This window comes from Narcine bancroftii, chromosome 8 (genome assembly GCF_036971445.1).
Source record: "Narcine bancroftii isolate sNarBan1 chromosome 8, sNarBan1.hap1, whole genome shotgun sequence".
NCBI classification, from domain to species: domain Eukaryota; kingdom Metazoa; phylum Chordata; class Chondrichthyes; order Torpediniformes; family Narcinidae; genus Narcine; species Narcine bancroftii.
In genome coordinates, this window is record NC_091476.1 from 91,208,273 (window position 1) to 91,235,588 (window position 27,316).

The 27,316-nt window shown below is 42.5% G+C and overlaps 1 protein-coding gene and 1 non-coding gene across 5 annotated transcripts in view; both read left to right on the top strand.

Moving 5' to 3' along the window:
- The window catches only part of pknox2 (pbx/knotted 1 homeobox 2), a 542,571-nt gene that overhangs the window by 84,025 nt on the left and 431,230 nt on the right, over positions 1-27,316 (top strand). For 3 of the 4 annotated variants that reach the window (XM_069894493.1, XM_069894489.1, XM_069894488.1), the window contains exon 2: positions 2,185-2,248. The exons of the other annotated variant lie outside the window; for it this stretch is intronic. The gene's annotated coding sequence lies outside the window, so the exon portion shown is untranslated. The remainder of the gene's footprint in view (positions 1-2,184; positions 2,249-27,316) is intronic. 4 annotated transcript variants of the gene reach the window in all.
- Positions 1,056-1,174, top strand: LOC138742146 (5S ribosomal RNA). Its single transcript, XR_011343946.1, has one exon. It is a non-coding gene; the product is annotated as a 5S ribosomal RNA (ribosomal RNA).

The window sequence follows — 27,316 nt, forward strand, 5'->3', positions numbered from 1 at the left end:
CGGGCCACCTTGGAGATGGATCTAGTGTTGGGGGACCAGGTGCACTCCAAGGAATTTGCTGCTCTTGAGTACCACAACGGTGGATCCATCGATGGTCAGTGGAGAGTGGCTCCTGAAGGCAACCATCATTCTTTGTTTTGTTGACATTCAGGTGTAGGTTGTTGTCTCTGCACCAGTCCGTTAGTGATTGCATCTCCTCTCTGTAAGCTGACTCATCGTTCTTGATGATGAGCCCCACCACGGTCGTGTCGTCAGCGAACTGGATGATGTGGTTAGAACTGTATCTCGCTGCACAGCCGTGGGTCAGCAGGGTAAACAGCAGTGGGCTGAGCACGCAGCCCTGGGGGGGCCCCCCGTGCTCTGTGTGATGGTGTTGGACATGCTGTTTCTGATCTAGACTGACTGTGGTCTTTCAGTCAGAACGTTGAGGGTCCAGTTACAGAGAAAGGTGTTTAGGCCCAACAAGTTCAACTTCCTAATCAGATGCTGCGTTCTGATTGTGTGGAATGCTGAGCTGAAGTCTATGAACAGCTTTCGAACATGCGAGTCTTTATTTTCCAGGTGGGTGAGGGCTCGGTGGAGAGTGGTGGCAATGGTGTCATCTGTAGATCGGTTGGGATGGTGCACAGACTGCAGGGGGTCCAATGAGGAGGGCAGTTGAATCTTGATGTGCTCCATGACTAGCCTCTCGAAGCACTTCATGATGGTGGACATGAGTGAGGCAGGAAGGTAGTTGTTAAGATAGGACACTGAGGGCTTCTTCGGCACAGGGATGATAGCGGCCACCTTGAAACACATTGGTATGACGTCTCTGCTCAGGGAGATGTTGAAGATGTCTGTGAGGACAATAGCTAGTTGGTCCACATATCCTCTCTGTACCCTGCCAGTAGCATTATCTGGTCCCACAGCTTACGAGGGTTGACCATGAGCAGCATCCTTCTCACTTCAGCCGTCATGAGACACACCGGCACATCTGCCTGTTTGGATGGGGGAGATACGGACTTCCTCGCCTCCACGTCATTTATCTCCTCAATGCGCACATAGAAGTCACACGAGCCTACGGCCATACTAGCCTGAAAACGCCCGATCTCGTCTGATCTCGGAAGCTAAGCAGGCTCAGGCCTGGTCAGTACTTGGATGGGAGACCGCCTGGGAATACCAGGTGCCGTAGGCTTAAAAAAAAATAGAAGTCACACAAAACATCCGGGAGGGAGGCATCCCCGGCACAGGCAGCTGGTGGACTTTTGTGGTTGGTGATGGCACGGATGCCCTCTCACATGTATCGTGTGTCGCTGCTGTCCCGGAAAGTGATTATCAATCCTCCAGGGATGAGCCCTCTTTGCCTCCTTGATGGCCTTGGACAGCTTGGTGCTTGCATTGCCCAAAACCGCCCCGCTCTGAAGACAGAGATGTGGTTCTTCAGCAGCTCGCGCATCTCTACAGTCATCCATGGCTTCTGGTTGGGGCGAGTCGTGATGGCTTGCTTTGTTTCAAGCTGACAGGGACGCTGCGCAGTGTGGCAAAGTCCGCGGCGGAGAATGCAATTGCATCAATACAGAATGGTGTAAGGAAGCCATTGTGTTCACCAACCACTGTTCACCGCTTGTGAAATGAGGAGACGACGTAAAAAAAAGTGCTGTGATTTCTACATGGTCAAACCAAATAACCTTGAATAACATCTGGAATGTGCACTTCAATTACACGTGAATAGTTTGATTATAAATTTAGAATTGGAGCATAGGCAAATAAAGGAAAAATTGTGTCTTTGTCCCAAACATTATGGATGGCAGTGTATATCGTAGCCACTGTGCTGTCAAGATGTTGTACATTGGTCTTTGGTGAGGTTTTGGGGTTTCCTGCCAAAGATCCAAGTTTGACAGATTGAACTCATTCAGAAACAGCATGCTGATTTCTGCCCCTTTGCTTCATACACATGTTTATTGGCTTTCATTGGCTCTTGGTTAGCAGCACTTTGATAGATCTCAATCTTCTGGTGGTCCTTTCCTTTCTTGTTTCCACTTCACTCCCCCCTTTTTGGCTTCGCACCAATTCCATTTTGCCTATTTATAGGGCTCTTTCAGACTTTCCATTAAATTGAAGATGTAAAATGTCATAGTTTAGGTGTTGGAAATTCTTGTGAACAACTGGTTAATCTGTGAGTGGTGATGCCTTGTGTTTCTACAGATGCACGGGAGAAGCATTTGAAATTTTCCTAAAAATCCTTGCCGTTCACAGAGGAATCGACATTGTAAGTAAATTTAAAAGCATTTCTTGTTCTTTGCGCACAAGCCGACTCCAGAAGCTTTGAAACCTGTTGGCCAGATGCAGCATTGTAACAAGTATCATTGTTGTACGAGGACGGTTGCCAAATCTGGTTGGACTTGCGCCGCGAGGCTTTGTCACACTCTTTTTCTATTGGTTGCTTGGCACATGGCATCGTCTGCCTATTTTTAAATTCCTCCCATCATAACTAAGGAACAGAAAAATGTCCACTTGAGATGATGGAGCGCACTTTTTAAGACATGTCCTAGTATTGTTGCATTGCTTGACACATAGTCCTTGGAGACTTCAGGACAGTCCCAGAGTCAGGGATGAACACAGGTGGTGATCATGATTTGAATGAAAAAAAGACAAAAGCAACTATGTTGGATTGAAAAATTTTCGACCCCTGTTTTTTTTTTATTAAACCAATCTCGTGTTCAGGTATCCAAGTTCTGATTTGTGAGAAGATGACACCTCTGAAAACTCCTTGCAGTGACTGGATTCTAGTTCACTTTGCTTGTCTTGTGGATGGCTGAGAGATTCCCTGAGCCGATGTTTGATGCTACAAAGATGCTACATCTAGGCTTGTGGGTTGGAAGGACCTGTTACCGGGCCGTTTGAGTAAATTAAAGTTTTGGATGACTTCTTTATAATTATTATCCTCATATTTGAGAAGTTTTGCAGCCTTCTCTACTCAAACATTTAATTGTGACTGACATCTATCAGAATATTTGAGGATCCTTGAACTGTAGCATTTCTATTAGCCAACTGAAAGACAGGAAAATGTAAGTAATCAGCAGGTGAATACAACTTGGTGAATAGGAGCCATTACAGTTGAGATATTATTGTAAAGATAGTTCACCAGAGGAAGGACGATCTTCAGGTGATATGTGCCTTTTGCTTCAGTAGCAGTTGGTAAATGAATTGATATCAGCAGACATTGTTTGGCCCATAGGTTTTGCATTGCATGCAGGATATCAATGAAGCAGTCCAAATGCCGGCAGTCAGCATGACTGTTGAACAAGAAAACCTGCAGAGATTTGGAGACTGTAAAAGTGCTGAAAGTCATCAGGCCATGCAGTATCCAAGGCAGTAAAAGGAAATCAACGTTTTGGGCCAGAGCTCTTCATCGTGGCTAAATATCTGAATCAAAAGGTGGGGGGGAGGAGGAAGGGGGGAGAGCTGGTAGGAATAGGTGGTATAGATTCACTGTAGCATTAGGGGCTTTCCTGGACAGTTGGTTTGGAGATGTGAATTGGAGTACCCAGCACGACAATTGGAAAATTGAAGTCATGAAATATATCTGGAATAAAAAAAACAAGAGACTAATCTCAAAATGGTAACAATTAAAACTAGATTGTGTAAGAACTTGTCTCGTTCATTGAATTTCTTCAAGGAAGGAAATCTCCAGACTCTAGACGACCAATGTAATTCAGCTTGAATCACTCTGAACCAAGAGTGCGGACAGTGGATTGTGGCAGAGCCTCTGAGCGAGCACCAGACCTCCTGAACTAGAGAACTTGAAAAGCGGTGCTTGCCCAATCACCACCAAGGAGCAAACTTGTTTCTGCTGCCTTTCGATAATGAGCTCCTAATTGTATGGAATTGGATTCTAAATTGAAGGAAATTTCGTATTCATTTTTATTCATGAAAAATTGTTTTAAATTGCCCTTGCAATATTTGAATATTTTGTGTACTGACTCCATGGATTCTATAATAAAAGGAAGAACGTAAGATTCTGTGTGTTTTAACACAATCTCTACATCTAGTGAGTCGTAATTTGGTGAGGTGCACTGGACTCTGCCTCACGGTAGACAAAGACTTTTATGTATGTTACATTCTAAATGTCGTATTAGGTGACATTAATGGAATCTTCACCTTTTAGCAGTAACTTTGGGGCAGTTCCCTTAAAGGTGAAATGCCCTTCAAAAATCCATGGGCAAATTTGCGTCTGCATGAAAAGGTCGAGCTCAGTGAGTTCATTGAGGATTATTGAGACTGGCGGTTGACTGAGGTTATGTGGTACTTGGTTTCAGCTCAGACATTACGTTGAGGGCCCCCCCATCTTCCTCCTTGAATGAATGATTCCAGAGCATAATTTGAAACACTGCAAGGGAGTTTTCCATGTGGTCTTGGCCAAAATTTATTGTACAGCTTTATCAGTGAAATAGATTGTTCAGCCATCTGTTTCGTTGGCAACTGGCAATTCTTGTAGCAGTGACCATATTTCAAAATACTCTTCGCTGACTGTTCGTAATTGCTGCTGCTTCTTTGAATGAGTGTTAATTGAAGCTTTTTTTCTTCCATGTATATCAATCTAATGAATTCAGTTTGTCATTTTGAATTTTTCAAGTGGAGGGGAGATGTTGCTATTGAATCTTGGAACACTTAAATGTCCTCATTGAACCTTCTTGGGACAGGACCAGTTTAAAACAGCAATCATTGTATTTTTTATTTTTTGTGACAGTTGTCTGTGGATAAAAAACAAAATGAGGATGAGGTTATTATTTCCAGGTTTTCCTGTGATCTGATCAGCAAAGAAATCTATAAGGATCTGGGATGCAATCCCAGGTAGTCCTCTAAATCCATTTGTCCTTTTTAAACGGTTGAAGCGACTTTGGGATGCGATCTAAAAATGAAAAATTTCTAGTTGCTTCAAGGTGCCAGAACTTTCCTGTGCAGGATTCAGGATGGCAGTTTTCATTAAGGAAGAATCAGATGGAAGACCCTTGATAGTAAACCCTCTTCCATTCCCTGATGAGTTGGGAAGTTTGGAATGGAGAGAGAAAATTTAAAGAATTCACATGACATCAATTAGCTTTGTATATGCCAATTGCAATAAGTTTCATGTGAAAGGCAAAATGCTTCATTAAAATATTTAAATCTGACTCCCACAGTGAAGCTGAGAATTGGATTTAAATTTAGCAGTTGCTGCGCTCGTTCCCCCGAGAAGCTGTACAAGGAGCATCTGGTTGTAGCCCTGGAATATTGCATGCAGGAGTTAATAAGGTATGACAAGCTGACCAAAAATGACAGTCTTAGGTGGAAACATTGATTAACCATTGTGCTCTGTGGACGCTGCCTGGCCTGCTGAGTCCCTCCTTGTTTGCTCATCTCAAAATTGTAATCTGTTTATTTCTGTTCTGATTGCTGTTGGTCATAAGCCCTAAGTAAAACATGAAGATCTGTAGACAGTGTAAAAACATAATGCTGGAGAAACTCAGCAGGTCAAAGGCAAAAGTAAAAATACATGACCAATGTTTCAGGCTTTAAACCTTCATCAATGTATGGGAAAATGTCACAAAGAGTGGGGTTGGGGGTGGGGAGGTGTGGTTGCAAAGGCAGGAGGTGGAGAAGGGAGAGGACAGCAGTGATTAAAGGGAGGAGAGATGGCTGGGTGAATAGAGAGGCAAGGGAAGAAGGGAGAGCTGGAAAGGGGAAGGTAGTTGGTGGGGGGGGGGGGGTGGTGGTGAAGAGAGGAGAGCAGATTAGCAGAAACCAGAAAAGTCGACATTAATGCCATGTAGTTGGAGAGCGCCTGGATGGAAAATCAGGTGATGTTCCTCCAATTTGCAGGTGGTCTTGGTGGGATAGTACATAAAGCCATGGACAGACATGCGAGTATGGAGTGTGGTGCAGAACTGAAATGGTTGGCTACTGGGAGGTCCCTGTCACTGGTGCAGATGGAGCGAGGTGCTCAATGAAGCGATGTCCCAATCTGCGCCCAGTCTCCTCGTTGTAGAGAAGGCCGCAAAGGGAGGACCGGATGCAGTAAATCAGTCCTGTGAAGTGTTGCTTCACTTGAAAGGCCTGTTTGGGGCCCTGGACCGTGGTGAGGGAGGAGGTGTGGGCTTAAGAGTGGCACCTCGTGGCCACAGGAAGGTGCTGGGAGGGGTGATTGGTGGGGAGGGCTGAGTGCATGAGGGAGTCATGGAAGGAGCAGTCCCTATAGAAAGCAGAGAGGGGAAGATGTGTCTGGTAGAGCCAGAATTACAAGATCCTCTGAAATGTCTGCTGCCTTCCACAAATGTGGCTTCCCCTCCACCGCCATCAATCCAACCCTCATTTGCCCTTATTCCTGCTCATTTGCCCTGGCCCCCTCTGCCGCCAAATGCAACAAACATAGATTCCCTCTTATTCTCACCTACCGCCCCACCAGCCTCCGCATCCACCACCATTCACATCTTTCCCTCTCTGCCTTCCATAGAGGCCACTTCCTCTGTGACTCCCTCTTGCACTCCTCTTTCCCCACCAATTGCCCTCTCTCTACTCCTTCCCCTGTGGACACAGGAGGTGCCACACTTGCACCCACGCCTCCCTCCCCCACCACCTCACCGCAGTCCAGGGCCTCAAACAGACCTTTTAAGTGAAGCAACACTTCATGTGTATCCACACGATTCCTTTACTGCATCCAGTGCTTCCTTTGTGGTCTTCTCTACATCGGAGATTCTGGGTGCAGATTGGAAGATTGCTTCGCTCCATCCACCCAGTGACAGATATCTCCCAGTAGCCAACCATTTCAATTCTGTGCCTCACTCCCATACTCTTGACAATGGCCTTATGTACTAACCACCATGACCACCTGTAAATTGGAGGAACAACACATGATTATGTATTCTTACCTTTGCTATATAAAGGACACTCTTTGACCTGCTGAGTTTCTCCAGCATTGTGTTTTTACTTTTGGTCGTCAGTCTTGTTCTTTGCCAATCCCATGAACCTCAATCGAGTCCAACATGAACCCCAATTGAGCTCAATAACTATATGTGGCCCTATATCAGATTCTTCCTGTGCATCCAAATACACCACAACCAACAGCTTCATCCCTTATTGTCAATGCAGATTTTGTGGACATTTCATCACAAATTTTGCAGGATTTTAAACCACTTTCTTTGGTGTTTTTTTACCCCCCAACAGAAGCAAAGTGCTGTCGCCAAGGAAATCTCTCATTGATCATGAATATGTTGGAAGTAGGCATGGTAACTAAGGCAAAATGAGAAGGTGGGGGGGGGGGTCGTTTCATTTAGAAGCCCATCAGGCAAAGGCAGTGGATGCTTGGGAGGGAGGTGATGGGTATGAGGTAGGTCTGTGATAACAATGGTGCAATTAAGAAGCTGCTGATGTGATGCAAAAGAGGCTGATTATAAGGCAAAGCTGGATGAGCTTGATATGATAGATCAATTAATTACTAGGACCGGTTGCCCAAATAAATGGGAACAGTGGTTAATGCCAATTTTGGAACAGGGGCCAAAAGTTTGAAGAGCCTTCTGTCAACATCCTGTTTGCAGGCTTCACAAATAGCTTTCTATCAAAGGCATCTCATGGATAACTATTTTGATCTTAGTCATTTGTCTTCAGTTCACAGAATTTACTTGGGGATTCATTTATTCTGCATCTAATGACAACTTAAAACATTCTCTGCTTTCAGTTCTTCTGACTGTATTCTGTGTTTTTTTTTGGTATTCTGCCTTTATCTAATGATATTTTGCATTCACGTAATTTTTTAAACTGTTCTGCTTGTACAAAAAACTTGGCTGGTTGATGTGAAATGGACACTTCAGATCATCATTTGCCAGCAAGTGTCTTGCCTTAATTGTTTGTTGGGCCTGGGCTGCAGGAACTAAAATCTGGCCAGCTGCTTTTGTGATAGATCTCACTTGGTGACCAACAGGTCTGCAGTTACATTTCAGTTATGTCTTGGCTGATTTGGAAGAGTTAGAAGAATTAGACAATGATTTAGCCTGGTGTGAATGGCTCATCTATTCCCCAGATTAGTTCAACGAGCCCATTGATGACTACTTAATAATAATAACAATGAGTTTACTGGTCATGCACATAATGTGCAAATGGACCAAAATTCTTCCCTGCAACTGAACATGTAGTAGATCCATTGATTGGAATAGTGCACATTAAAATACTCCAGTACATAGAATATAGAGCATTACAGCACAGGACAGACCCCTTGGCCCTAAATGTTGTGCTGACCTATATATATTTCCACCAAAATATACTAAACTCTTCCTACCCTGTAACCCTCAATTTTTCTTTTATCCATGTGCTGTCTAATAGTTTCTTAAATGCCTCTAATGTTTCAACCTTTATCACCAACCCTGGTAATGCATTCCTGGCACCCACACCTCTCTGTGTAGTTGGAAAAAAAACCCTGACTCACAGAATCTTATAGACCTTTATTAAGTCTCCTCTCATCCCTCTTTGCTCCAAAGAGAAAAGTCCGAGCTCTGCTAACCTTGCCTCATGAGATTTATTTTCCAGTCTATGCAACAACCTGGTAAATCTCTGCACCCTCCCCATCGCTTCCACATCTTTCCTATAATGAGGTGACCAGAACTGAACTCAATGCTCTTAGTGTGGTCTTACCATAGATTTGTAGATTGCAATATGACCTACTGCCTTGAACTCAATCCCCCTATTGATGAAGCCCAGCATCCCATCAGCCTTCTTAACTATCCTATCAACCTTGAGAGATGTATGGATTTGGACCCCAAAATCTTTCTCTTCCTCCACACTGTTAGGTATCTGACCGTTAAATTTGTGCTCAGCCTTCTGGTTTGTCCTTTCAAAATGCATCACCTTATACTCAACATGATTGAACTTCATCTCCCACTTTTCCACCCAACTCTGCACCCTTTTGTAACCTACAACAACCTTCAACACCCTTCACAACTCCTCAAACCTTCTTATCGTCCCCAGACTTTTTGACGCCTTCTTTTGCTTTTTCATCTACGAGGTCATTTATGAAAAACACAAAAAGCAGGGGTCTAAGAGCACATCCCTGCGGAACTCCATCAGTCACTGACCTCCAGGCAGAATACTTTCTGTTCACTACTACTCTCTGCTTTCTACGTGCAAGTCAATTTTTAATTCACACAGCCAAGGTCCATAGATCCCATAACTTTCTGAATGAGTCTCTCATTGGGGATCTAGTCCAATACCTTACTAAAATTCATATATACACATCAATTTCTTTGGTTATCCCTTTAAAAAGCTCAATTAGGCTTGTAAGGCACAACCTTCCCCTCACAAAGCCATGCTGACTATCCCTGAGAAGACTGTACTTCTCCAAATGCTCTCAAATCCTGGCCTTAAGAATCCTCTCCAATCACTTGCACACCACTATAATTCACCACTATAATCCTTGCTACCCTTTTTAAGCAAGGGGACTACATTTGGCATAGAGAAAGAAATAATATCAATGATAGGTAAATATACACAGTAACAGTCAGTGCACAAAAAATAGTGGTGTTTCTGTAGACCAGTGGTTCTCAACCTTTTTCTTTCCACTCACATACCACTTTAAATGTTCCCTATGCCATCGGTGCTCTGTGGTTAGTCAGGGATTGCTTAAGGTGGTATGTGGGTGGGAAGGTGGGAAGGGAAGGTTGAGAATCACTGCTCTAGACCCAATTGTTACTGAAATATTTTGCTTGAGAAAAATTGTCATTGGCCCATTTCCTTTGGAATTATGAAACTGGGCACATAACGTTTAGGTACGATTAGAACAGTAGTTTTCAAACTTTTTCTTTCCACCTTCAGCAATCCCTGACTAATTAGGGACCACCGATGGCATAAGGAATACTTAAAGTGGTATGTGAGTGAACCATTGCATTAAACAGGTCTTTTTGTGGTCCCAGTAAGTTTATAGTGAAGCGTTGCTGTCAATTTGTGGCTCCATTTTAAATTCAACCACAGCAACTCTGCAATCTAAATTCAGTTAATTTCACCGTTATCAGATTTCTGTCGAAATAATAAAATTAAATCACTACACCCACTGATCCCTCGCTGTAAATCTATATGTTCGTACTATTGCACTATGTATGAGATGTCCACTCAACTGTTGTAAAACAGCCTCTCTTGCTGCATGTAACAATGAATTTGAACTTGAAAACTAGTTCAACTGAACTGAATGAACTGAAGTTTATTATGAAATCACTGGATTGGTGTAAAGCCCATCACTGAGGAAATTTTCTTTGGGGAAGGAAATTTGTCATCTTCCCTGAGTCTGGCCTATATTTGACTCCAGAAAATGATTGACTCCTGAAATGTTTTCAGGAATTTGGAGATGTTCTAGAGGTGCAGAGCACGGAAACAATTGGCCCTGCCCTAAATCCCTGTGGACCATTCCTCACCCATTTAAACTAAACCGATTTATATTAAAAAAAATTATTCTCCAACCTGCAATGAGCCAGTTTTTCGCAGTATCGTGGGCCAAAGGGTCTATTTCTGTGGTGCAATGTTCTGGGGTCTAACAGGCCTCCAGATGCATGCTTTTTTTTGGTGATGTGTGATGAATTTGGAGGACTGTGGAGACTTCACACTGGACCAGAGGCAAGTCCTGAACCTGGATCATGGCTGCTGTGAGGCAGCAACTCTTCCAGCAGCAACACTGTATCATCCTAACGTATTATAGAATATAGAGCATTACAGCACAGTACAGAGGCCCTTCAGCCCACGATGTTGTGCTGACCTTTGCAAACCTACTTCACCACAGTTGAATTTTTCCCTACCTCTCACCCACAACCCTGTTTTTCTTGCACCAATATGCATATCTGGGAGTCTTTACAATGTCCCTATTGTACCGGCATCCACCACCACCCTGGAAATGCATTCCGAACGTCCACCACTCTTTTTAAAAATAAAACACTTACCTGTGACATCACCCCTAAACTTTCCCCACTCATCTTAAACAGATGTACTCTGGAATTTGCTATTGCTGTGGCCTAACCATTATGTTAAAGAAGATTTAAAAGAAACCGTATAGACCGTTTGGCATTGACCAAGACAGTGCATTGATGCACAGCCATGAAGCAAACCCCAGTCCAGCTGACCTGACAAAGTCCTTCCCATAATCACTGAGAGACTAATCCAACAGACAAGAAACAGCTTTCCCAAATATCCTGCCATTTCCTCCATTATTTATTCCACTGGCAGAACCATCCCAGTGAAGGTCACGGTGGTAATTTCATACAGGCAAGGTCACAGTGGTATATGGGAAGGAGAGTGCAACCTGTGAAATTGAAAATCCAAAATGGCGACTTTTAGCTAGCTGCCTGGATAGCACGCAAAATTAAAATTTTCCACTGTGCCTTGGTACAACTGATGACAAGCAATTCATCATACCTGAAAATTCTCAAAGGACTCAGTGAAGCCTCATGAAATGAGAGGAATATCTCCTGATTGTGACCAATTTAAAGATGCATTGTAGAATTACAGTGGGTAAAGAAATTATGGAAAAATCTATTCACAGATAGTATTTACTAACCACGGTGGAGTCGCATGGAGTCACGCTCCGCTTAGCATCCATTCTGGCAACGTCCAACCGCATATACGTCCGTGGTCCCATCGAGTTATAATAGATTATCCATTGCCTATTTCTGTATTTATGGTGTGCATATTTTTAGGTTACAAATTGAAATCAGTATGAGTTAATGAATTAATCGAAGCAAATCAATTATCCGGTTACGTCTGATCGGAGAACGGGACATAGCAGACGTAACCAGATAATATGGTGTTCACACAGCGTCCAAATCAAGTTGCATAGCACCCTATTTCACAGAATGAATCATGGATTTTAATCCACGCATGACTGTATTGTATTAACGATCCAGATCTTTGGTACAGTGGTAATTTTGTTAAGTGCCTTTGGAACCTTTTGTGTTTTGTTAATAGTTCCATATAAATTCAAAGGTGTTGGGGGCAATGAGCCACAGTTTTGCTGAGGGCAAGATGTTTTGTGTTTTTTAGATGATTCAAATAGCTGAAAGCAATCTTTATGTATTGATTAGGGACCCATTATTTCTTAAAGGCCATTAACTTTTGAGAACTGTATTTAGGGCCGGACCAACACTAACCATCTTTAACACCTTGCAATGAACAGAAATGAAGCCTGGGATGAGGAGAGATATTGATTAGTGTCTTTATATCTCTCAAGGTTCACAGAAAGGTCATAAAGCTATAGACAAAGCAAGTAGTCTCGGCTTCTATTATTCCAGATTGAAGCCTGCCATTTTCCAGTTGTTTAGCTCGCCTTTGCAGACGATGCCGCTTTAGTTGCCCATTCAGAGCCAGCTCTTCAGCGCTTGACGTCCTGTTTTGCGGAAACTGCCAAAATTTTTGGCCTGGAAGTCAGCCTTAAGAAAACTGAGGTCCTCCATCAGCCAGCTCCCCACCAGGACTACCAGCCCCCCCCACATCTCCATCGGGCACACAAAACTCAAAACGGTCAACCAGTTTAACTATCTTGGCTGCACCATTTCATCAGATGCAAGGATCAACAACGAGATAGACAACAGACTCGCCAAGGCAAATAGCGCCTTTGGAAGACTACACAAAAGAGTCTGGAAAAACCACCAACTGAAAAACCTCACAAAGATAAGCGTATACAGAGCCGTTGTCATACCCACACTCCTGTTCGGCTCCGAATCATGGGTCCTCTACCGGCATCACCTACGGCTCCTAGAACGCTTCCACCAGCGTTGTCTCCGCTCCATCCTCAACATTCATTGGAGCGCTTTCATCCCTAACGTCGAAATACTCGAGATGGCAGAGGTCGACAGCATCGAGTCCACGCTGCTGAAGATCCAGCTGCACTGGGTGGGTCACGTCTCCAGAATGGAGGACCATCGCCTTCCCAAGATCGTGTTATATGGCGAGCTCTCCACTGGCCACCGTGACAGAGGTGCACCAAAGAAAAGGTACAATGACTGCCTAAAGAAATCTCTTGGTGCCTGCCACATTGACTACCGCCAGTGGGCTGATAGCGCCTCAAACCGTGCATCTTGGCGCCTCACATTTCGGCAGGCAGCAACCTCCTTTGAAGAAGACCGCAGAGCTCACCTCACTGACAAAAGGCAAAGGAGGAAAAACCCAACACCCAACCCCAACCAACCAATTTCCCCCTGCAACCGCTGCAACCGTGTCTGCCTGTCCCGCATCGGACTTGTCAGCCACAAACGAGCCTGCAGCTGACGTGGACATTTACCCCCTCCATAAATCTTCGTCTGCGAAGCCAAGCCAAAGAAGCTCGCCTTTAAATTATTGTGAACAGTTTTGGTTTTCCTTTCGATGTATGTAATATGAAATCTTTGAAAAGGGGTCAAAGTAATAATTTTGGTTCAGAACATTTCAGCCACCGAGCCAGACTTAAAGATTTTGTGTTTTACTTGAATGGCGTGGTTAGTGTCACGCCTTTACAACGCCACTGGTCGGAACCAGGGTTTGAATCCTGTAAGGAGTTTGTACATTCTCTCACCATTTGAAACATACTGGAGGTGTAGATTTATTGGGTATAAATTAGGTGGCACGGGATCGTGGGCCAAAATGGCCTGTTACCGTGCTGTATATCTAAATTTAAATTTAAGCCTCGAGTAGTTAGATTGAAGTCTAAAATGAGCAAGGCTTGTATTCTATGCACTGACAAGTTATTTCAAACTGAGTGTTTGGTGCATTGGATGATGACGTTGTGAGACTTGTGGAACAGCCCCAAAGAAAAAGGTGTGAGTAGTTTCCAGCATACTTTTTTTTGGCTTGATCCCTGTCTAAATGAACATACTACAGGCCGGCTGTTTCTAACCCATTGAAAAGTTTGGGATTTATCATTCCTTTCAGCATCTGCTCAATTCATTCCTCATCCGTGTGTTTGGATGAGGTTTATCAATACTCAAAGTCACCTTAAAAGCAACTCTTTTATCACCCCAACCACATGCTGTGCATCAGCTAAAAATAGGTGTCATCTACAGTTAACTATTAGGGAGGGCAGTGGGTCTCAATCTTTTTCTTCCCACTCACATCCCACTTTAAGTAATCACTATGCCATTGGTGCTCTGTGATTAGTCAGGGATTGCATAAGGTGGAAAGAAAAAGTTTGAAAACCGCTGTTTTAATCATATCTATTCGTTTTGTGCACGGTTTCATAACTCCAAAGAAAATGGGCCAATGACAATTTTTCTCAAGCAAAATATTTCAGTAAAAATTGGGTCTGGAGCAGTGATTCTCAACCTTCTCTTCCCACTCAAATCCCACCTTAAGCAATCCCTTACTAATCACAGAGCGCCGATGGCATAGGGGTTACTTAAAGTGGGATGTGAGTGGGAAGAAAAAAGTTGACAACCACTGCATTAGGGCTACTCTGACAACACCACTCACACCCACCACCCCCACCCCCACCCCCACCCAACAACAAGGCAACATCACATGCTTTGTGGAAATATATTTCTTTTAAAAATTGTTTTAGACATACAGCACTATACAGGCCCATTCGGCCCACGAGCCAGTGCCACCCAATTATACCTGATTAACCTACACACCTAATACATTTATTTTGAATGGTGGGAGGAACCTGGAGCCCCCGTGAAAAATCCATGCAGACACAGGGAGAACAGGCAAACTCCTTACAGACAGCAGGGGATTCAAACCCTGGTCATTGTAACTGTGCCACCCAGGGTTTAAATCCTAGAAGATCCTATCCACAAGCTCTGTCAGAAGATCTTCACCAGCAAGATCTGCAGTGTTTAGAGATGGCTGCAAATACATTCTCAATGGCAGTTAAAAATGGACAAGTAATTCCTCCATCTTGTAAATCAATAATGAAAGAATATAGTAGAGCATTTTGAGATCTCAGTAAATATATTTAGATAAATTTTTGCTAACTTGAAATTAAGGGTGAAGAGAGGAGGACAGATAGGTAGAGCTGAAACCACAAGATCAGCATTGATCCTATTGAATGGCAGAGCGGGCCTGTCAGACCAGACTACTTCTGCTCCTATTTCTTCTGTTTTAATGATCTAAATGACCATGAGGTATTTTGTATAACTTTTCAATTACTTGCCTGTGATCAGAATATTAAATTGTTGAGTATAATCTGTTGCACTGGCATGTGGCTCTTTTATCTTTGAGGCACGAGCTTGAATCTGTGCTATGAAAGAAATTTGATGCAGTCTGGGCCTCGTTCCCAGTGGGTGTGATGACAGCAAAAAGCTATCTAGAGTTCAATGTAAATTGGCACTTTGTAGTTGCCATGGCCACAAAGACAGGAGGTGTGGGAAATGGAAATGTCACTTCAATAAAGGTGTGGTTGTGGTTGCCAAGCCACTAAACTGAAAGGAACACACTGAGTCTTGCAGAGTTCTGGAGTAAACATAGAAAACAGGTGCAGGAGTAGGCCATTTGGCCCTCAGGCCTGCACCACCATTCATTTTGATCATGGCTGATCATCAGTACCCAGTAACTGTCTTCTTCCCATACCCCCGATCCCCATTCGCTACAAGGGTCAAATACAACTGCCTCTTAAATATAGATAAGGAACCAGCTTCAACTACTTCCTGTGGCAAAGAATTCCACAGATTCACCCCTCTCTGAGAGGAAAAAAAAATTCTCATCTCAGTCCTAAAACTGTGACCTCTGGTTCTGGTTTTCCCCAACATCAGGAATAATCTTCCTGCATCAAACTTGTCCAATCCCTTATGAATTTTATACATTTCTATAACACCCCCCTCAATCTTCTAAATTCCAGCGAGTATAAGCCTCATCGATCCAACCTTTTTTCATATACAAGTCCTGCAATCCCTGATATCAATTTAGTGAACCTTCTTTGCACTCCCTCTATGTCAAGGATGTCTTTCCTCAGATGAGACCAAAACTGTACAAAATTCTCCAGGTGTAGTCTCACCAGGGCCCTGTACAACTGCAGTAGAACCTCTCTGCTCCTGTACTTGAATCCTCTTGCTATGAATGTCAACATACTATTCGCTTTCCTCACTGCCTGTTGTACCAATATGCCCACTTTGAACAACTGGTGCACAGCGACACCCAGGTCTCGTTGCATCTCTCCTTTTCCTAAATGGATACCATTTAGGTAATAATCTTCTCTCCTGTTCTTGCCTCAAAAGTGGATAACCTCACATTTATTCACATTTTATTGCATCTGCCAGGCATTGGCCCACTCACCTAACGTCCACATCATCCTGCATCCTCTTAGCATCCTCTACACAGCTAACCCTGCCACCCAGCTTCATGTCATCTGCAAACTCGGAGATGCTGCTTTCTATTCCCTCATCTAAGTCATTGATATATATTGTAAATAACTGTGCTCCTAGCATTGAGCCTTGCGGTTCCACACTAATCACTGACAGCCATTTGTGAAAGAACCTGTTTATTCTTACTCTTTGCTTTCTGTCTGTCAACCATTTCTCCATCCACCTCAATATCATCCCTCCTATACTGTGTGTTTTAAGTTTGTACACTAATCTCCTGTGCAGGACCTTATCAAATGCCTTCTGAAAGTCCAGATGTATCAGATCAACTGGTTCTCCCTTATCCACTCTACTAGTTACATCCTCAAAACATTCTATAAGATTTGTCAGTCATCATTTTCCCTTCATAAAACCACACTGATTCTGTCCAATGATATCACTACTTTCCAAATCTGCTGCAATCGCATCATTAATAACTGACTCGAGCATTTTCCCCACTACCGATGTCTGGTGTCCCGCATTTGTGAATTTTAGAGCTTTGGGTGATTTCTCCTGAAGTAAGGGGTTCAAAGCAACTTGTAAAGTTGGCAAGATGCTGTGAAGAGCTGGTACAACCAAAGTATCAACTCCATGCATAGGATTTCTTGTTGTCACGGTGCAACTGGTAGTTATCCATTCATGAAGCTTGTATGGGTTTCAGGCAATGTAATAGGAGAGAACTGACCGACCTCCTTTTAACATTCAGCAAGACCAAATTATAGAGTAGGATCTCAACTGGGCCAGTGGCAGGTCTTCCAAATGCATGTTGAGATAGGTTTATCCTAACCAAGACAGTCTTCCTGAATGATACTCCAGTCACCAAACTGGGGTTCACAATCTTTACTGATTTCCATACACCTTTGGAGATCTACTAGCTTCTGCCATCAATACCTTGTGGTCCTCATTTATACTTCAGAGAAGGTTGCTTATATTTGTATCCAGAATTCAGCCAGCTGCTTTTGTTTGAATTGGCTGTCATTTGAAATGTTTATGTCGTTGACTAGTCTTGCATTTGAATGCCCAAATTCCAATCCTGAGGTATAACTGAAATCCAATACTGAGCTTAAAAGCTAATATTTTCCCCCTTGAATTTGCCTGAAAGTGCAGATTTGTTGGAAAACCCTCACTGTGCATCAACTATTTTCTTTTCATTGCTCCATTGGTGTCATCCATTGGCCTTCAACAACTGAAGTAATCTTGGATAATATTTTGCTCTCTGCTGCTAATCCTGTTAGAACTGGAAGGATTCATTTTAACATGCGATCTGGACAATGAAGATTTCACCAGTCCCATTACATTCCTGCAGTGCAATAAACCAAATAAATATTGAGCAAAAGAGAAAGTGAAGACATTTATTGCTGCAGGAATTCCCAAAGCCTGGAGCATGTATTGTAAATTAAGAGCTATTCCGTCATCAGTTATTCTTCACTCTTGGGTTGGACGTGGCATCAGGGAAAAAACTGCTTGGGCTGGAAATGTGTAAGAAAACAGAGAATGTTGTAGATCATCAGCACGTAAGGTAGCATGCATGATGAGTGAAGCAGAGTTGACTTTTCAAGTCAAGAACATTTCACCGTGCACACTTTGTATTGAAAAGTCACCCTTCTGAATAGTTAACTCTCTTTTTCCACAGATGTTGCCAGACCTGTTGAATACTGCCACCAATTTCTGTTTTGCATTAGACTGCAGTTATTAACTGTTCTAACTTGTCTGTGAAGTGGAGATGAGTCTACAGTTTGTTCCTTGTGATGAGCAAGGGATAGTCCTAGTCAAACAATTACTGTAAAAATCCCTGGTATCCAGCCCCTATGGGGATTGGTAGATGCTGGTAAGTGTTTTCTGGTTGCTTGAGGCTGCCAGTTGCTTGAATTCCAGATACCAGGGGTTTTACTGTCGTATGACGGAAGCATTTGCATGCCTGTTAAAATTAGGGTGGCAAGTTTCCCTCTTTGAGGAATATCACTGAGCAGTCTTTTGAAAGAAGATTCCAAATGTACAACATCTAATAGCCTGAATACGCCTGGGATTTTGTGATCTCGGAAGCTAAGCAGGGTCAGAACTGCTCAGTTCTTGGAGGGGAGACCGCCCTGGGAACACCAGGTGCTGTAGGTTTCTGTGAGGGGTGCTGGACAAAGTGGAGTCTCTCTGTCTGCCTTATGATAGAGAAAAGTTAAAGAATTTCATGCATGTTACATTCTAAATGTAGTATTACATGGCCTTTTATATCAATCCATAAATTCCATTTTCAGGTCAGCTATAGACAACTGGCTTTGGAACTGGTTGCTACAAGGGTAAAAGGAAACCATTTTTATGAAATGTAGAGCCTCACTGGATTGGGAGAATACCAGGATTTTGCACAAGATTCTTTCTTCACTGACTAAAATAGAAAATGTGGCATTCACAGCCATGCCATTTTCCCAACTAAGTTGCATTGATACCTGACCAGCTGCAAAGGTGCCTCGCTTTGACCAGCTCCTGTGGTGCACAGCCAATGAAGAGGGAAGCTGGGTTACTTAATGTAATCTTCCTTTTTTTTTAAAAAAAAGCATTGAATCTGATTCAGAATCCAATCTTCAAATATCCTGTTGGAGATGGGCAAGTGCTCTGCTGCTCGGTCTAAAGGTTAAATGATATTTGTTCTGTTGCATGCCTGTGCAGAGATCAGCTGCAGGTCACCTGATGGCAGGGGCAGAAATGCCATTTGCCATCTTTTGTAAGTGGAGTTCAATTTCCCCCATGGAGGAAAAGCTGGAATATGTTACTTCAGTGAAGAAGATGTGATTCGGGCATTGAGGCTCTGGTTTATTTGTGCAAGGCTTTTCACTTTGTCTGAGGTTTACCACCAGCTCGGAGATAACAGACTTGCCGCTTGGTTTCTTTGGCATCATTGCAAAGCTTTTGTCCTCAGTTGGTCTGCGTCCAGACATTTATTTATTTTGCAGACATGGTGAAGTGAAACCAAGGTAAGGGTGGGGGGGTGGAGGGGGGGGGGGAAAGAGAGAGAATGGGAGATGGTTTTAATGTGATTCTTTGTTAATGCTTGACAGTGAAAAATTGCATCTTGGCAGGAAGAGAGGATGTGATCAAGTGTGTTCTCAGTTTTGGCACAGGATGGGCCAGAATGGCAAGTGGAAGTCTGATGGAAAACAAGGGAGTTTTGTGCTGAGGGCATTGGTTGATCGGACTGCAAATCTATTTCCTTTTTGCTTGTAACTTGGTGTGTATTCCTGCTGAACTCTCTGACTGCAGTATTTTAAGACACCTTATATGATGGTGACTGGTTTTCTTTGTGCTGATCTATCTGTACAGAGTGCAATAATGAATCTTTACGTCCAGATGTTGGACAGTTATTTTCTTCTTTGGCTTAAAGCCCACAATGTGAACTGGGCAGCAAGTAAGAGTTTGCAATACACAAAAGTGCTGGAAAAAAACTCAATAGACGCTGTGTGACCTGCTGAGTTTCTCCAGCACTTTTGTGTATTGCACTACAATCACAGCATCTGCAGACTTTCCTGTTTAACTCTGAGAGTTTGCTTCCTGACTTCTCTGCTCATGGAAAATGCAGATCTTTAAAATTTGTTGATTAGTACGAGTCTTGTTATATTTACTCATCATCAAAATGAAAATCGAACTACTTACCCATTTCTGGTCACTTGGAGAGAGATTTTAATCAGAATGAGAAAAACCCAACAAGAGAAGTAGTTCCCATTTTGTATTTTTTTTTTAAAAAAGCGTTGAATCCTCCTTCACGTCTTTTGTCAGTTTTAAAAAAATCTGTCTTTTGAAATTTGATATGGTTTAACATGATCAACTACAACATCTTAGCAAGAGTAAATTTGCCATTTTTCTCAGAGGTTCAATGTTAATATCGGTAGCTGAAGAGCCTCCACATTGAACACCTCCTTGGCCCATTATCCCAGGTTCCCATGAAATGGATTTATTTTAATTGCCTCAACTAGACACTGAAATTTTCATTGATCTCATCGTTATGAATGTGAGTCTTGCTCTACCCCATACAATTGATTGATAAATTTTGATGTACAGCACAGTAACAGGCCTTTTCAGCCTTTGAGTCCATTCTGCCCATTTTCCAGCCCATTAACCGACACTCTCGGTATGATTTGAATGATGGGAGAAGACTGGAGCCGCCCCCTCCCCCCCCCGGAGAAAAACTATGCGCAGACGGGGGAGAACATACAAACTCCTTACAGGCAGCGCGGGATTTGAACCCTAACCGCTACACCAACCATGCAGCTCATTCATATATCTGATTTAACTGGAAATCTCAGCTCCTATGATCCAAGCTCATCTACTTGAATGCAGTTTAAAGACTCGGTTGCTTCCAAGTTGTGATGAGCTTTTGCTGAAGTTTTTCAGTTGCCAATATTGTTGTTCTTAGTTTTCCTACTTAATTTTGGCACATTTCATTTGAAGACTGAGAATTACCATTGCTTCTCTGTACAATATTTTGGTTATGGTTCTTTAGTTTGTATTGAGCAACCAGGCAGCTGCCCAAGTGTAACAAAGCTTTGTTTCAGTCAACTTACAGAGTTCTGATGTGTCCATTTTTCACTTGTGTTGGCAGACTAATCATGCAGTTGTCGTCCTTCTCATGGGACTGGAGGGGTACACTTTTCAGACACAAGTTGTGGGAACATTGGAGCAAGCTGTCAGAGGAAATGGTAGTACAGGTATAATTGTAATGTTTGAAAGACCGGGATAGGAAAAGTTCAAAGGATACAATGGCCTCCATAATATTTGTGAGAGACACCTTTTTTATCCCCCCTTTTTTTTCCCCTGAGCTCCACAGTTCTAAATTAGTAATCAAACAGTTCACATGTAATTAAAGTGCACATTCCAGATTTTATTCGAGTATTTGTGTACATTTTGGTTTGACCATGTAGAAATTACAGCAATTTTTATACATAGTCCCCCCCCCCCCCCCCCCCATTTCAGGGCACCATAATATTTGGAACATAGCAGTGGTATATGTTTTGTAAAGAAGTCATGTTTAGTACTTTGTTGCCTATCCCTTGCATGCAATGACTGCTTGAAAGCCCCTTCTACACAGGCAACCCACTAAACAGGTGAGTAAACGTCCCATTGCCAGGTGACCTGTTCACACTGGACCATAAATTCCCTGGTTCATGTGGATATCGCAGATCTAAGAGGGGGCTAACCTCCAGTAGTGTCATCCCGAGTGGCGTATTACGTACTCATAGGGCATTGGAATCACGCACTCAATTTAAGAAAGAGCCTGGAAAAAAACCACGCACTGTTTAATAAACCGTACACGTGCAATGTATAGAGGAGCATGGGAAAATCTACTGCAGTGGGCATCAGACTGTTCAAAATGAGGACAAACCCACAGACCAGCTTGTCATTATTCCTAAACAATAGAGTATAACAACTATTCATGTAGCATTTATATTGTATTAGGTATTATAAGTAATCTTGAGATTATTTAAAGCACAGGTACTCGCTGACAGCTCCACTGGCTGCCCTTTGAAATATAACTGCACTGATATTAAAATTACCAGACTGATGCATGCATGCAGGCACTAACGTCACTAATGATACCTGGTTGAACAGGTTGGCCGTTCACATTGGATCTGAGTCAATCTGGCCAAGCTCTGATGTAACCCCCTGGGCAGTATCAGAGCCCAGTTGATTTTTACCCTCCACCCAACTGCCCTGTTGGGACATTCATACTGACAAGTGAGCCACTAAATACCCAGGTAATTGCCTGGTTGAACCCATGTTTAGTGCCAGTGTTAAAGGGGCTTGTGATTCAGAGACATCACTAGGTGGTGAGTATCTTCTCTGCTGATGCTCTTCCAGGCCTCTACTGCAACCATCTTCAGCTCCTGCTTGTCATGGGGTCTTGTCCCCTTTCGTTTTCTCTTCAATGTATGGAAGGCATGGTCAATTGGATTTAGATCTGGTGATTGACTTGGCCATTCATGAATTTTCCAGTTTTTAGCTTTGAAAAACTCCTTTGTTGCTTTGACAGTATGTTTGGGATCATTATCTTCCTGTGGGATAAGCACCATCCAGTGAGTTGGGAGTAATTTGCTTGAACTTGAGCAGATAAGATGTTCCTATACACCTCAGAATTCATTTTGCTACTGCCATCAACAGTTACATCATCAGTGAAGATAAGTTTGCCAGTACCTGTGGCAGCCATACGTGCCCAGGCTATAACACCCCCACCACCATGTTTCACAGATGAGGTGGGATGCTTTGGATCTTAGGCAGTTCCTTTACGCCTTCACACTATGGTCTTGCCATCCCTCTGATACAGGTTAATATTGATCTCTTCTGTCACAAGACCTTTTTTTTCCAGAATTCTGCAGATGCTTTTGGCAAATTGTAATCTAGCTGCCATGTTTCTGTGGCTAACTAGTGGTTTGCATCTTGCAGTGTAACCTCTGTATTTCTGTTCATGAAGTCTTCTATGGACTGTAGTCATTGGCACATCCATATCTGTCTCCTGACGAGCATTTCTGATCTGTTGGACAGGGATTTGGGGATTTCTCTTCATTATGATGAGAATTCTTCTGTCACCAGTGGCGGAGGTTTTCCTTGGCCTACCAGTCCCTTTGCGATTACTGAGCTCACCAGTACGCTCTTTCTCTTAATGATGTTTCAAACAGTTGATTTTGGTAATCCTAATGTTTGGGTGATATCTCTTACTGTTGTGGGTTTTTCAGCCTCATAATGGATTCTTTGACATTCATTGGCTCAACTCTGGTCCTCGTGTTGAAAAATGGCAACTACAGATTCCAAAGGTGATCAAAAGCTTTAAAGCAAGCCGAGCTCTCTTGTACCTGCACCAATGAAGGATTTAAACATAACTGAGTACTCATAGACACCCGTGAAGCCAAATGTCCCAAACATTATGGTCACCTGAAATGGGGAAACTATGTATAAGAATTCCTGTAATTTCTACATGGTGAAACCAAAATGTATACAAATAACTTTGAATAAAATCTGGAAAGTGCATTTTAATCACGTGAGTTATTTGATTACAATTTTAAAACTGTGGAGCACAGGGAGAAATAAAAGGGGAATGCCTTTGCCCCAAACATTATGGAGAGCACTGTATGGGCTTTATGCAGGCAAATTGGAAGAGCTTGGGTGGACAACCTGGTTGGCGTGAACACGTTGAGCTGAAGGACCTGTTTCCATGTTTTAAAACTCTGTGACTCAACCTCAATCTAATTCCATCCAAGGCCCACACATCTTTTCCAAATATCTGACTGGAAAACAACGACCTTTTGACATTTCCTTTTGACATTCCACCTACCCTTTCATCCCCTTCCCTTGCTCCTGCTTTCATCTTTTACTTTTCCTTTCCCCTTGTCCTCTCCCGCAAAAGTGCTAAAGAAAGGTGGAGATCAGTGAAAAGCAGATGAAGGAAATCTTCCATTCATTTTGCCGCAATTTGTTTTGAAAGTTTGCTGGAAGTGTACTAGAGAAGGATCATATTACATTTTCTGTGGCATTGAAACTAATTTATTTGAGGAAAAGGTATCAATTTTTTTGTGAAATCAGTCACTTGTCGTTAAACTTCACATGCAAAGTCTGAATGAGAATTGCTAAACAGCAAGAAAAGCTCTCTTGGGTATTTCTGACTCAAATTAGTTACTGGATCAACCTTTAATATCTTTTCAATAAAGTCATCAAATCCAGTTTTCATTAAATGTAGATGTTTCTGTCTAAATATTCCATCCGACCGCTCGCACTTCAATTCCCTGCTAACATTGCGGAATGGACATTTTTAAAGTTATAGTTCACAGGAAATGACTTGATTACAAAGTTACAATTTGCAGAATTTTATGATTTAATATTTACTTTAACTCACAGGATCTAATTAATGTAGGGGTTGCACTCAAGGACAGCTCATAAAAATGAGAACTGCCTCAAACAGTGAAAATTCTTTCAGATATGGCAGGATCAGTCCAGAGTTGTTTTTCTTTGCCTGAGTCTCTGGAATCAGGAGTCATATGAGAGCCAGTCAATCAGACAAATATGAGAAGGAATTTAGAACCTTGTATCCATAGAACACAATAGCCCTTCTAATCTGTGCTAAACTATTATTCTCTCTCGTCTCACTGACTTGCATCCGGACCATATCCCTCCCTGCCCAAATGCCAACATTAAGTTTGCATTCACCAATTCAGCCGGCAGTTCATTCAACACTTCCATCGTGCCCCCTTGAACCTTTTCCCCTTTCAGTCTTAACCCATGTCCTTTTTTTTATCTCTCCTAACCTCAGTGGAAAATGCCTGTTTGAACTTACTCTATCTAACCCATCATAATTTTAAATACCTCTATCAAATCTCCCTCATTCTTCTACGCTCCAGGGAATAAAGTCCTATCTTGTTTAATCTTTTTCCCTGTAACTCAGTTCCTGAAGTGCAGACAACATCCTAATAAATCTCCTCTGGACTCTTTCTATCTTATTGATAACTTCCCATAGTCAGGTGATCAAAACTGCACACAATACTCCAAGTTTGGCCTCAGCAATGTTTTCTACAACTTCACCATAGCATCTCAGTACTTTGATTATGAAGGTCAATGTGCCAAAAGCTCTCTTTATGACCCTATCTACCTTCCATGGAATTATTTATCTGCTTTCCCAAATCCCTCAGTTCTACCACACTTCTCAGTGCCTTACTGAGTATAGTGTATGTCCTACTTTAATTTGTCTTTTGAAAGATCAACACCTCATATTTGTGTACACACACACACACACACACACACACACACACACACACACACACACACACACACACACACACCCCCCCCACACACTCACTCTCTCTCTCTCACACACACAAATACATATTTAAAACATATATGTAGTGAGTCTAAAAAAGTTTTTGAGATTTAAATGGTATTACAAAAACAACAATTGCAAACACACTTTGTGTGTGTGTGTCCTCCTTTGGAATGGCCACCCTTGATTGAATTGACCACATTATCATTCACAGTATTATTGGTGTAGATGCAAACAATAATGAACTCAACACCGATCCTTGATCCACTGGCCTCCAGTCAGAGAGGCAATCATCCGCTGCCATTCTGTCATCTCCTAGAATGCCAATGCCTTAAGGATGGAATTCTTGGAACTTCCTTTGCAGAGAGGATTGAAGTCACAGTTCTTATGGAATTATGTGATATGGTAGAATGGTGGAGGAGGGCAGGAGTTTCAAATGAACGTAAGAAATAGGAGTGAGAACTTGGCCCCTCTAATCTGCACTGCCATTCAACCTGGTCATGGCTGATCTTGTACTTTAACTTTTCTTTTGGTTAATTCATTAAAAGTATTTTTGTAAACCCCTCCACCTTCTTTGAGCTTCTGTTAATGTTCAAACCCTGTCTTTCTGGTTTTCTTTGTTCTCTCTCTCCTGTTCATGAATGATCTGAAAACTTGTTTTCGGTATTTTGGGCTTTAAAAAAATTTAAGTTGTTGTATTTTCAGCAAAGTTCGAGATTGCAGAATAAATGAGAGCATGAGTTGAATTCAACTGCTGTTTCTTCCCCTGACTGGTCAAGAATAGATCAATCAATTGTATCAGGGAGATCTTACCACTGAGTCTGTAAAAGAAACTGCTCTCATTCAATTGCCAATATGGAGGGTGTATTGTGATGCACAGATACTCAGTCTTTCAATAATTTTATTTTGTGAGCAATTATTTTAGAGGGAAAATAAAACTATCGAGTCGGTGGCCCTTCTTGTGAGGAAATGTGCGTCCTGATTTGGCACTTGGGCAACAGAAATACCCATCCTTGATCCTGTGCTGCTCTAGTTTTATGTTCTGGAGAGGCATGGGATTTAGAGTCATGAAGTTTTACCACACATGGTGACAAAGTTGTCTACCCAAGCTAATTCCATTTGCATGTGTTCTTGATTCACATACCTGGCTAAATGTTGCAATTGTACCTACAAGTTCAGATTTATGTAATGCGCATCCCTGAAATTCTTTTTTCCTGTGGGTGAGTCAGAATGACCACTTATTGGTAGTGCAAAAGAAATGTATACATGTAAACAGATAACAAATGTAAACAAACTGCGCAATACAGAGAGGAGAAAAAAAATCAATAATGTGCACAAGTTAGAGTCCTTAAATGAATCCCTGATTGAGTTTGTGGTTGAGGAGTCTGGTGGTGGAGGGGTAGCAGCTGTTCTTGAACTTGGTGGTGTGAGTCTTGTGGTACTTGTACCTCTTTCCTGATGTCAGCAGCGAGAACAGAGCATGTGCTGGGTGGTGTGGATCCTTGAAGATTGCTGCTGCTTTCTGACGGCAGCGTTCCCTGTAGATGTTCTCGATAGTGTGGAGGGTTTTGCCTGTGATGTCCTGAGCTGTATCCACGACCTTTTTTGAGAGCTTTACACTCGGGGGTATTGGTGTCCCTATAACAGACCATGATGCAGCTGGTCAGCAGAGTTTCCACCGCATATCTGTAGAAATTTGCTAGGGTTTCTCTGCAGAAAGTAGAAGAGCTGATGTGCTTTCTTCACAATCCCATGAGTGTGTTGGGCCCAGGAAAGGTCCTTCGAGATACTGACTCCCAAGAACTTAAATTTGCCACTTCTGATCCCCTAGTGATCACTGGATTTTACACCTCTAGCTTTCCCTTCATTAAGTCAAAAATCAGCTCTTTAGTTTTTGTTGGTGCACCATTCAGCCAAGTTTTCAATCTCCATCCTGCATGCTGACTCATTTCTTTCCTTTATACATCCCACTACCATGGTATCGTTGGCAAATTTGTAGATGGTGTTATTGTGGTACCGAGCCACACAGTTGTAGGTGTAAAGTAAGGCTAAAAATACAGCCCTGTGGTGCTCTGTTACTGATGGAGATTGTGGAGGATACTCACTGACTGTGGTCTGGAGGTGAGGAAATCCAGGATCTAATTACATAGTGAGGTGATGAGTTCCAGGTCTTGGAGTTTGCTATCAGTTTTGAGGGAACGATGGTGTTAAATGTTGAACTGTAGTTGAATTGGGAGGGCAC